This window comes from Propithecus coquereli, unplaced genomic scaffold (assembly GCF_000956105.1).
Source record: "Propithecus coquereli isolate 6110/MARCELLA unplaced genomic scaffold, Pcoq_1.0 Scaffold26, whole genome shotgun sequence".
Classification (NCBI taxonomy): domain Eukaryota; kingdom Metazoa; phylum Chordata; class Mammalia; order Primates; family Indriidae; genus Propithecus; species Propithecus coquereli.
Window position 1 is genome coordinate 4,146,072 of NW_012148174.1, and position 12,938 is coordinate 4,159,009.

Sequence of the window (12,938 nt, forward strand, 5' to 3'; positions counted from 1 at the left end):
GATTTCGATTTGAAATAGATTTTTTGTTGTTGTTGTAATGGTTGGAAGAGGAGCCCGCATTAGCAAAATGTTTTACTACTCTGTCCTCTTTCCCTGATATTGTATAATTCTGAGAGCTCTTAGACCATGATAAACAGGTGATTATACTTCGAATTTCTCTAATGCTCTAACTAGAGGGCATTCAGCTAAATATGCATTTCTAGGAATAAGGATTTTATGGACTCAGGTAATTCTGATTGGAGAATTAAGATTTAAAAGAGACAGAATAGGTGGAAGCAGGTAAAACCGGTGTGTGGAGGTCTGCCCAGAGCTCTTTGAGGACAGAAGACCTGTATTCCCCATCCTTCCCCCACCCACAGCCCTAGATCTGTGACCAACACGCATCTACGATACGCATGAAGCGTTGCCAGCTGCAGAGGGACCAGGCAGGGCCGGTTGGTCTGGTCCCCGGGGAGCCAGGCCCGCAGATAACCCGGCCGGGGAGGGCGGGGCCCCTGCGGCCCCCCCAGCAGTGCGGCCCGAGTCTGTGAAGCCGCCAGTTGCCAAATGAAACCTGAAACCCCGGGCTGCGTCTGAGGGTTGGCCCCACTCAGTTGTTCCAGCCTCCTGCACTGTCTATTTACACATTCGCACACAATCACTCTTTCTAACTTCTGGGGCTCCTCTTTGCGCAACTGCTGGGATTTCTCAAGTGCATGCGGCAACGCAGCCCAGCTCCGGCTGGAAAGCGCCGGGGCTCCGGAGGGTCGCGGAGGCGGGGGTGCTGTCAAGGCGGCGGCGGAGACAGCGGGGACAGCGGAGGAGCGCGGCGCGCGCGCCCAGGGGACGCCCCCTAGCTCCCCACCGCCGCGTGTTTCCCCCGAAACCAGCGCCGCGGGGCGGCCGGGCGAATGGGGCTCCACACTTTCCCTGGCTGCGGGAAGTAAAGGAGCCGCACTGCCCCCTTTTTAATTTTCATCTTCTTTCGGCTTGTCCTGGGAGCTTTTCCTTCGGAGCAGCCACCGTCCCGCATCCGTCGTGCGCTCCCGGCAGGGTAGGTGACGCGGTCGCGGGGGAGGGTGCGAGTCCCGCCGGACGCAGCTGCCTGCGACAGGGGAGGGGGCTGCTGGGGGCGGGGGGACCGCAGGCATCTCGTGTGTGCAGAGTGTGTGTGTGTGTGTGTGTGTGTGTGTGTGCGCGCGCGCGTACGTGTGCTGGGAAGCAGTAGTTGGTAGTATGTGTTTCTGGCTTTAAACATACATGGAATTAATAAAAAAACTCTGTGCAATTCAATTTCCTCTTTTACTGTCCATCTTTCCCTTCCCCCATTTCTGTTTCCACTAGCGTCTTATGAGAGTTTCCAAGATAACAGGCACACACAGGTAGTTTTAACAATAAACATTTTCTGTTTTGGTAAACACAAAACATTAAGGAATCTGTGGTGAATTTTAACCCACTCAAAAGGTTTTGTCTAGTTTTTTTTTTTTTTTTGAAAAGAGTGACATTTTGAGGAAGTATCTATCCTCTCTTAAGAATGAATATGTAATATATTCTCAGTTTTAAAAAATATTTTAGACTGCATTTCTTTTATAAGTACCCAAATAGAAGGGAGATAACGTTACTCTGAATTCCTTAGAGATGTTAGGTTTTCAATATCAACTAGTAGTAGGAAGCCCAGACTTCTTTATAGTCTATGTCTATTTTAATTCATTTGAATTAAACATTATCTCCAAGCAATTTCTGTTTCTGTAATATTTTATGTTATGTTATTCTTTTGTTAATCTTCCAACTCTTCATTGTTTTGTTTCTTTCTAAAAAGAGGAAATAAATAAATCATGCTGGGTATTTAAAATATAAATGTTGTTAAGGGTTTGCTTATTCATAAGGAAAACAATATGTGTTGCTGTGTCTACTAAGTGAGAAAAATTAATTGAAGTCCAAGAATATCTGCCATAGAATTTAAGAGCCTTACTCAATTACTGAGAAGAAGATGGACAGATTAAATACAAACAATATGTGCACTGATTCTAATTAGAATTCAAAACCAATAGTTAAGGGCAAGAATGGATGTTGGTATTGAACTAGGCATCATAAAACATAAAACACACAGCATTTGTACATTAGAAAAAGCCAGAAAACAAGTATAAAGTCACATCAAACTTGTTAAGATTTTGCTCCCCCTTTTAAATTTCTTAATACTTCTTCTCTGGGCATGTTTCAATTTCTAAGAGAGCACAGTAATAACCCCTCCCCTTTTTATCTTCCCTCAGTGCCTCACCTTCAGGTAGCAAGTCTAGAAATATGTTCTTTCTAGAGCCATTACGGAGTTGTCAGAGGTTTCACCTTAGACATCTTGGAAGACTAAGATATTGGCAAAACTCTAAAATAACTAACATCTTCCTAACACTCACAGGAGGTACGTTCTTGGTGGAAGACCTTGAAGTGGGCATGAGGGATAAGCTGAGTCTCTCAGATCTGGAGTTTAGTTTGAGGTTCGTGGAAGGACTATACGACTAGTATGATACTAGGAAGGAGGATCTCTAATTCTTTCTGCATGTAAGAGGCTGTTGAGACTCAGACTGTCCCTGGCTTCCTTACTTAGTTTTATTACTTCATCTTAGGGGTTTGGATTTAAGATGAGGGTGGTTTCTCTGTAATGTTCTTTTGGGCCCTACATATTGTGAACTTGAACATCTGAAAATAAAAACCTGATAGTAAGTGGAAAAGAAGTTCTCAAGAAAAAAAAATCCACCACAGAAATAGCAATGCACCTTTCCAAACAAGAACATAGATTTAAGTGTAAAAGTGTTCTTGGCTGAAATCTCCAGCAAAATCCTTTCAGCTTTTGCTCAGGATAGTAATGGCCAAAGCTCTGGGAGCTTTCATGGATCATGGTTTTATTTCCTGTGTGGTCTTGGACTCTCCAGGGTGAAGGGTGGGGGTGGGCAGGAAGCGTGAGGAATGTGCAGCAGGTGGTGATGAGTAGTTTGAGTCTGATTACTTCCGTGTCTTAGCCAAAGCCTCTTTGGTGTTTACCAACAGCTCTCTTAATAGTTTCGCCGTGACCTACTGGCCCATTGAAGAGTGTTTTCTTTCTGACTCTATTAGTGTCCGGGGTGGCTTCTTAGGGCTGAAAGCAGGCAGTGCCACTGTAAAGTTCAGACCATGCCTTGTTTCCGGTCCTTTAGTGTGTGCAGTGCTGGCTGTAGCACCATCTTACTTATTTGTAGTTATTTTCCTGTGGTATTTTCTGGTCAGCAGAGTGTTCTTTTTCCATGAATTGAGCTATGTAACGCTGATTACTTATTTCTGCCATGTTTTGATTTTTGGTAAAGGTGAGTGCTTTGAAAATACAAGATGGGGAGGTGGGTAGAGGTTCAGCCTGGAGCCCAGTAAGAAGGGACAGCCACCCAACTGGTCACACGTGAGTGTAGAGGAGGTTGATTATAAGGGCCTGGGGCATCTGTCCTATACTGATCAAATTTCACTGAGGGAAAAGCAGAAGAGATTTAAAATGGAAAGATGCCTGTTTATTCTTAAAGCCATGGCTAAAGGACTAAGATATCTCCCAGATGAAGAAGGATATTTAAAAATAGAATAGTAAATGGTCAACTTACCCGTGAAGTTAATGCTCTTCATGTGAAGAGTCAGAACCTCACGCTGAGTCTCGCAGTGGTAACCCATCTGTCTTTGCTCTATGAACTTAAACTTTACAAGGTTCTGTGGTTTCAGCAGATAAGTAAAAGCACATTTGGAGGTAGAAGGATTATTGTGGTGAGAAATCAAAGAATATTCAGTTTTCAGAGGTTATTGTGTACATGTGTGCTTTTAAGCAGTATCTACACTCTACTGTGACATTGCTACAATTGATCTTTATAAAGTACAGATCTGATTGTGTAAGTCCCTTGTTCAAAAACCTTTGTTGGATCCCAATGACATACAATATTAACCCTAAACTCTTTCATATAGTGTCTAAAAGCTCTTCCAAGGCATTTCTTTTTAGCTGCCTCTTCCTATACAAGGGCTCCTCACTGTTCACGCTTCTGATCTCTTGTTCATGGATTCTCCTGGAATGCCCTCTGCCTGGAAAGTCCCTCTTGATTCTTGGTGGCGGACTTCAAGTGGAATTTCCTTTGGGAAAACATACCCAATTTGACGAAAGAAGAACTAATCGTTTCATCTTGTCTGCTTCCATAACATTTTGAACATTTAATAATTATTTTGATAATTTTTATGTATCTCCCCAACCCCTTCAACTACTGAGTTCTTCAATGGCTGGTTTGGTGGCTGTGGAACCACCTGAATCCAAGTGCCCAGCCCAGTGTCTGAAGCATAGTAGACTTCTATTAATGTTTCTTCAATAAATGAGCAAGTAAAGGTGTGACTAAAGTACATAAAATAAAATATATGCAGATAGTTATACCTGAAGAGTTCATATGAAAAATGTCTATTTGGACTCAGAGTTCATTTTCCAAATGTAACAATGCTACAAAACATCATTCACTTTCCAGACCAGCCAACACATGCCTATTAAATCCCTACAATGGATGAAATATTGTGCTTTTTGCAATTTTAAAGCACAAGCAAAACAAAACAAAAACTACTGTGGAATAATTTTTTTCCTTCTGGAAATCACAAAATGCACTTGAGCTTAAAGATGATGGAAACAGTTATAATAAATATACATTTTCCACAGGTTTTTTTTTATTATTATATTGTAAAATCTGTAATCTGTGAAATCCCAGTGGGAGGGTCCTAGATTTATCTGTGAAGACTAATAATGAAGTTAAATTTGAAGATCCTGCTTGTGGAATGGGCAATAATAGTCTTAATTAAGCAAAATAGAAATACTAATTTTGGCTATTTAGTAATTATCTTGAGTACTAGTACTTGAGGGAAATTAGATTTAATTAAAGGAGAATATGAAGGTGGATGGAGAGAAGGAAATTTTGAGGGGCACCTTCTTTTATGTTACTGATTCTTTACTATATTGACTTTCTTTTCATCTCATTTTAGAATTGAGACAAATCCAAAATTTCCTTCTGAAAAAATTTGTCTTTTTCTATAGTTATTTTTGCTGTCTAACATGTAGAAAGGTAGTTACACTTCATTTGGGCAAAGATACAAATGGGCTCATTTCATTTCAGAGCAATGTTGCCTTTGTTACTTGCATTCCTGCTATTTAGCATGTGGATAATACATATTTCAATCAAGAATTCATAATACTAGTGTCTCAGGTACCAGCCAGGGACTCCAGGCTCAAGTTGCTTCTTATTGAGCATCTCTGAGTGGCCTGGGAGAACAAGCATTGATATTTAAGTGTAATAGTCTAACCACTCATTTCCCTAAATTTTCTAATCAAATTATATGACCAGAAACTTACCTCCCCTAATCACATTACAACACCTTTTTCCCTTTTGTGAAAATGTCTTCATTATACTATGCTTTATATGATACTTTTTTTTCCCTGAGGATCAACATAAAAGAGATGGGCTGCATAGAAAATGTCTTGGCACTTCATGTATTTCAATATTCTTTCTATAAAGATCTCCATGATAAATTCATCTTTGCCTTTCCTACTAGGAGTTTTTAAAAGTGTGTCTCTTCTGATTAACTACTGTGTTGTTGTTGTTGTTGTTAGAAAAAGAGGCTAAGAAATCACCATGCTTCTCATTTTGGCTTCTCACCCAAGCTTCTGCTCAGAACTAAACCTCATGCTCAGTTGTACCCTCGTCAACGTTTTCTTATGACACAATTTGCACCTTTTTATCCTTAACTTTTAATACATTTATGATACCCATACTTTTTAACTAAGCTTAGTTAGCTTAGTTAAGTCTATTATGGAACTAGGTTGAACTACCTCACTTTGTATTTTTTACCCTGTTTAGACATTTAGTTAAATATTTATATAATTCTATTGTGTATCTTTAGTCTAGTATTTTAGAGCCAATAATTTTTCCAAAGTCATTTTTTGTGGTTCCTTGAAACATTCCAGGTATTACTTTTACATTCAAGATAGATAAATTGATCTTTCTTTCAAATGTTACATTTCTTAAAAGCCTGAGAAGGAAAATCACATTTTAGTAACTTTGAAAGTAGATACATAAAGCCAAACATGTGAATTGTTTTCAATACATGTATCACAAATATATAGAAGAGTTCCTTCTGGGATATCTCTGAGAAATGGAAGAGAAAACCTTTTTTTCCTCCTTACAAATGGAATCTATCAATACATTAAGGCTTATGGAGCTGTACTTAGGGCTGTTTCGTGACCACCACATTGAGCCTTCAGAAAACACAGTAATTTTTCCAATTCCCTAAAGCGGGAAAATAGCTTTCATTTTGTCTCCAGTTTTTTCTCTCTCTTTGAGTCTCCCAGACTCTCATAATGATAGTCACTCTAATGAATTAAGTATTTACTAAGTACCAAGTATTCCACAAGATGTTTTTCCATATATTATTTCTAATTCTAGAAGTAATTAGAATTAGTAATTCTAGAAATACTCTATATTATATCTAATTCAGATACTATTATTCTTCTTGTATCAGGATGTTTTGGCTCAGAGAGTTAAAGTTACCCAAGGTAGTGTAGACTTGAGAATTGAAACCACATCTACATGAATCCAAGTACCCTGCTATTTTTAGTATGTCCCCTTCCTCTTGGTGCTTTTCACATAGTTTAGAATCATAAACTATGTGTTTCGTGGGTTTGACATAGAGTATAGACCCTAGTCTCAGCATTATGTCTATGAACTGATCTTGTTGGCTGTCTTGAAGGCTTTTAGATGACGAGCATTCTTGTGCTGATGGCCCCTGGGATGAGTTACCATTATCAGCGTTCTCTGGTGAGAAAAGGGACTCCATCCACCCCAGGCCAGTAACTGAATAAATCTGTAGTGATCGGCCTGGCCAGACTTTATTTTCTGGTTGAGCAGTGAACAGGAAAAGTATGATCCACAGAGGTCCAAGGATCTATACCTATTACTTAATTTCCAGACATGGGGCCACATGCCTGAGGAGCACAGTGAGCAATGGGGTGATGGGGTAGAGGTGGAGTAGAGAAGGAGACAGGTGGTCCCCATATTAGGATTAGTGACTCAACTTGGAAAAGCTGAAATAATAGCAGAAAAGGATGATGCTTTGGGGATAGCAACCAAGAAGGGAAAAAAGGTTGAGTTAGTAGTGGCAGCACTCCATGGGCACACAGAATTGAAATGAGCAATAGGGAATGGGATTTTAAAGCCAGGCTTTCTCAGGGAAGGAGCGTTTATCAGAGGAGTTGTTGGAGTGCATTCACTCCTGTTCGTAAAGATACCTAGAGAAGAGAATTCTGCAGCTTTCTGGAGGGATCATCTTCAATTGTTTCATTTTCTTGGGAATATCTGGTTTGAAAATTTCTCCTTTGAAGGAATTTCCAGCAAGATAAGATGATCAAGGAGAGTTAGAAGAGCCTGAGGTTATCTTGTTGCAACCTAACTGCATCGACCTAGAATTCAGCCATGTGACTATCACCTTCAGAGTGTCATTTTGTTTTTTACATCCCATTATTGTATAATTGTAATTGTGGAATGGTCAAGTGAAACGTTGATGAAATTCTATAGAAAGTCATCTATGGGGTGTACAGAAGATTTCTACTTTTTTACATTTTTGATTTGCTGATTAGAGACTTCACTTTTGGGTGACAACTCACACTTTTATCATGAAATAACTTTTCTGTATCTGTGGGATTAGGTCAAGTTGGCAGGTTCCAAGGGGCAGCCTTGGTCTTTGGTACCTGGAGACAGGTGAAGGGCACAAGATTTGTCTGGTGAGAAGCTCTGAGGACTCCTGCAGAACAGGTCAAGCTGCCGAGGCAGGAGGGATGGGGGAAGGGCAAAAGCAAGGTCACAAGATAACAAGTGTCAGAAGGCAGGAAATCAGGAGAAAAGGCAAATCCAGACAGTATCAGGAACTGAAAGCCAAGGGAAAGGAGGCAATGTTTGATGTGGCAATTAAGAATTCCATCTCTGTCTAATACTAGATAATAATTATTTAAGCCTCACTATGTGCTAGCTATATGCTCTGCACTTGTCATGGATTATTTCATTTAATCCTCACAGCTCCTACACAGGCCTTATTATCATCTCTCTCTTATAGATGGGTGAACTGGAACCTGGAGAGGCTTAGTAACTTGCAAAAAATCACACAGCCACTACGTGCTACATCTGGGATTCAAATTAAAATATCTCACTTCAAGGGAGCAACCGTCACTGTTTGCTCTGGAATTAGACCTGTGTTACAACCTGGTTCTGATGTTCTTAAACCTTGTGACCTAACCTTGGGCATTCACCAACTACAGTTTTCCTCTCTGTAAATATGGTCATTTAATAGTACCTACTTCAGAGTGTTATTATGCACTTTTAACTTATAAAGTCAGCAATGTTATAAAAAGAGATTGGAGGTGTATCTGGCCCTGGTAAGTATTAATACAAGTTAATAGTTATTATATTCAGTGATGAACAGAGAAGTCCTGAGCAGTATTTTTCAAACTGTAGGTCCTGATCTAACAGTGGTCATAAAATCAAATTAGTGGTTCATGACCAACATTTCTTTTTGAATGAAAAGAAATAGAATAAGATGAAATGGACTGGAATAGAAAAAAATCAATGTTCATCATATGCAGTAAAAGTAAAAATTGTTTCATGTTTCAATTTCAATTTTGTGTATGTGTCCATCTCAAACACCCACACTGAATAGAAATTATTATTCTGATAATAATTCAGATATACTTGATTATTGATAACTATCAAAAAGTGAGTATTTTAAAAAGTCTTTAAGGTAGCAGTTCTCAAATGTGGTAGAGGACCAGCAGCATCGATTCCACCTGAAAAATGCAAATTACTGAGCCCCACTTGGGGCGGTTTTATAAGGCCTCCTGGTGATTCTGATGTACACTAAAATTTGAGGACCACTTGTTAGTGGAAGGTGGCATTTGGAAATCATAAAAACGCTGGATAAGTAAGATACATCTAAATACTCAAGAGTGATTAAAAGTGCACCTTGACATTGTACTGACTAAAGATTTCAACTCTCCAGGGACTGCCGCCCAGTGTTTGTGTGACTTTGATTTTGTGTAGTTGCTTCTCCTATTTTTCTATGCTACCTGCTCACAGTGCACGTGGGTAAATCCCACAGAAGTCAGTTAGTTTATAGGTAGAAGGACACTGAATAGATTCTATGCCTTCTCCTAGAACTACAAGATAAAACCTTAACATTCTTTCTGTGTAGCCCTGAGTAATCTAAATTGTATTCAATCTGAAACATTTTAATGATAATAGTCCAGATGCCTGAACAACTGTAAAATTAGGAGTTAAATTAAAAATTCATAAAAAACTGCACTCAATATTTTATTAATTGACATTTACTTTGAAAAGTGTATGCAGATGGAAGGTAGGCAATTTAGTTAATGCTATAATAATACTGATAAACAAAAAAACTTTCTGATAAAAATGTAAGTGATCTAAATTTATATACTGAGGATTTTTTCCCCCCAAAGAAAACAATGAATGTGTTTAAGATATTTTCTGATTCTATGTCTTTACTTTGACAAGAGAGCTGGTAATATTGCATTGACCTGTCTTCATTCGTTGAGTGTAGTATCACGTACTGTTGTGTTTGGTTTGTGGTTGGTGGGTGTGTTTTCTTTAAGATGTAAAGCATCCTGTTTGAAAACACAGCATCCAGATTCACCAGAAAGAACTTGAAGGCTTTCTTTTCCATTCTTTAAAAAAATTACCTTGGATTTTTAAAAAGCAGCTTTTTAATAGGTATATATATTTATGTTAACTTTTACTAAAAGTTAATTCTTAGTGGTGTGTGAAAATATTTTTAAGGACAAAAGTGTCAGGAAAAATGAGCTTCAGGGGTAAGAAAGTCTACCTTCTGGCTCACCAGAGGGAAAATTCCATATTTAAGCAGTAGCTTGAGAGATGTTTTGAAAGGTCTTCCTTTATTTTGCGTTGTATGATTGGAGAAGAGTGAGAAGGACATTGGGGAAAGATCTGGGAGACTGTGGACTCTAATCCTTCTGATATTAACTGTTATCTATGAACTCAGGCAAATCACTTAGCTTTCTTGGACTTTAGTCTCCTTATCTATAAAATGAAAGGGTTAGAGTAAATACTTTATAAGGTTGTTCCAGCATTGAAAAATCTATGTTGCCAAATGGTAGGGTGTTCCTTTTGAGCCATTTTTATAAGAGTGTGGCTATGTGTATGTATTTGTCAGGGCTCTGAAAAATGGTTATTTGGATTTTATAGAGGAGTGAGTATCTGGAAGGTATACAGATAACATGACAAAGTTTAACATGACCTTTCCTTGACAAATTTCCCATGCCAGTGGGCTAGTTTTCATCAGCTGCGGGTTTAGGGGGATATGCGATACCCTTTCCAGAGGGAATTTTGAAACTGTGTGAGGGTGGTTTTGATCATCACAATGATTGGGTGAAGCTACTGCATTTAGTGCCCAGGGGTCAAGAATACCATATGTTCTGCAATGTGAATGTGGTCCCTCACTACAAAGAGTTTCCCCTGCCCCAATGCCAAGAACATCCCCATTGAGAAACTGGCTAACACAGTTAAAAGATTGAGTTTTAACTCCATATTTTGCAAAATCATTTGTGAAATTGGAAATGAAGTCATATAGTTTCTGCCATTTCATTAACTCAAATGCAAACAATATCTATTCTTAGATGACAACTGCTGTTTATGATGCAAGGGGGAGAGTAGCCTCTAGCTCTCTGCACTAGGTATTGACTATGCAGTAACAAAAGCAATGAAAATCTTGGCTCTTTTAGTACAGTGAGCAAATATAACTTGAAGACACACTAGGAATAGCTCTCTTGAGTAGAAGTTACTAGTTTCCCAATGACAGCCATATTTTTAATGAAATGCCTTACGGAGGTTTTCATTCAATGCAACTGGACGTTTCTTGCGTTCAAATACATGTTATGATTAAAGCATTAAATGCATATATTTGAGTCTCTGTGTTAAGAAATGCCACTTGCTTAACAGAGCTGTCCATGATGGGTGACATGAGTCCTTCCTGCCCTCCTTTGGCCTTCTGCCCTGATGTTGGCCTTGTAGATTCCAGGTCAGGCTAAGGATAGAGCTCATTCAGCTAGAGTGACTCACTCAGGGCCTTTTCAAGAACCTTTGTTATGTTTTCAAATTGAGGTGAACTTTGCCTTGGAATCACTTACATCACATGATCATTTTCTTGAAATTTTTTTCTCTCTTCTGTCTTTCTTCGTGCATTTGTCAAGTCCTTGGCTTGCTTGGTTGCTTGTGTGTACTTTTAAATTACTGCTTCTGTTCACCTCTTAGATACTGTGGGTATGAAAGGTGTTGTATGGACAAAATCGTTGCCTAGCAAACCAAAGCCAACTTGAAAGGGAACTCCTACTTCCCTCTTTTTTTGGGTGACTCTGGGTTTTAACCCAGAGTGGGGTTAGGAGTGGGGAGGAGTGGGGAGAAAGGGAGGTAGCATTGAAATGTGTAGCCTCTTTTTACTGTAAATTTGGTGAAAATTTAGATGAGAAAAGAAGGCTGGAATTACAGAGTTAAAAATAAAAAAGTCTTTTGGGTAATCTTTCATATTCATCTTCTATACTAGGCCTACACAGTAGCCCCACAACAGATTAAAAGTTATATGCTACATTCGTCTTAGAATGAATTAATTTTTCAGACTTCGGAACAAAAGCTTAATTAAAAAACTATTATTAGCATCCCACCTCAAATCTTCCAATATGGAAAAGGAGTCCATAGTGATTTGCCCCCGGACACACAGTGAAGAACAGCAGACCGGGCTCTTGATTTTTGGTGGCTGACCTATTCCTCAGGAGCCTTTCTCAGCTGGAGTTCCCTGAGAGAATTAAACCTAAATACTTTCCTAAGAAATCCAATGTATATGATAAATTACCTCCATTGCTTTGCAACTGGAAGTTACTAGTTAAGTATCATCTTTGGCAAAACTGATAAGAATCGCTTATATAATTTGCTGTGTTCTATCATTTAGATGAAGAACCTTGGCTGAGAAATGAGCCAGTGAATCTGTAATAACATCTTCAAAAGCATTTTTATGAAGCTTAGATTAACCCTAAAGGCAGCTGAAAAATATACCATATTAATATCAAGGTATAACTTGCAATACTTTCTGTTTACGGGTACATTTTTAATCTAATTCCTTAGACATTCCTTGTAATAATATTAATTACATTGAACCCATTTAATATAAATTGAACATTCTCAATATGCTGTAGATTTTCATCCAGTTCAGTCTTTGAACCACACCATAGTTGTGCACTATTCTCTTATTTTATGCTCTTCATATTCCTGAAAAACAAGGGAACAAGTAAGTCTGATGGTATTTAACACTTAAGAGATTTCATGCAGAAAACAAAAACAGAAATGAAAAGTAACTGGTTATACTCTTTAAGCACCGTCTTGACCAGTCAGCTAATCACGGAAGGTGAGTGAGGGAATGGAGGAGGAGGGGAGAGAAGACTCAGCTCATGGCCACTGCTGTGTAAACCTGAGAAACAAGAAGAGCGCCTTCTGTGCAGTGCTTTCATTATCTCTCTGTTTGCAATCCCATCCTCAGTTGTTTAATTTGTGGAACATTCCAGGGAGTATCCTTAGCTTCCTGACATGAGCCTGAGACTGGGGTTTGAAGACTCGGAGGGACTCCTTTCTAAAACGGGAGAGGATCAATAGAACCAGTTGGCTGTGCAGCTCATGGCTCAGCTGGGGGAGACGGACTTTTCATCTTGAGCAAGGTGAGCCCTTTGTGGGGCTGAGCTGTGGGGTCCCAGGGCGTGCTGCTCCGGGTACCTTTCCCAGCAGCTTTGAAAAGCGCAGGATGCGATCTCAGAAACGTGAGGTTATTTCTGTGTCTCCAAAGAGAGAATACTAAATGCTTAG

At 39.2% G+C, this 12,938-nt stretch overlaps 1 protein-coding gene across 1 annotated transcript in view; it reads left to right on the forward strand.

Moving 5' to 3' along the window:
- The first annotated feature begins 1,014 nt into the window (after nt 1-1,014).
- ARHGAP24 (Rho GTPase activating protein 24) overlaps nt 1,015-12,938 on the forward strand; it is a 332,868-nt gene continuing 320,944 nt past the window's right edge. Inside the window, exon 1 of the mRNA XM_012647248.1 lies at nt 1,015-1,033. The gene's annotated coding sequence lies outside the window, so the exon portion shown is untranslated. The remainder of the gene's footprint in view (nt 1,034-12,938) is intronic.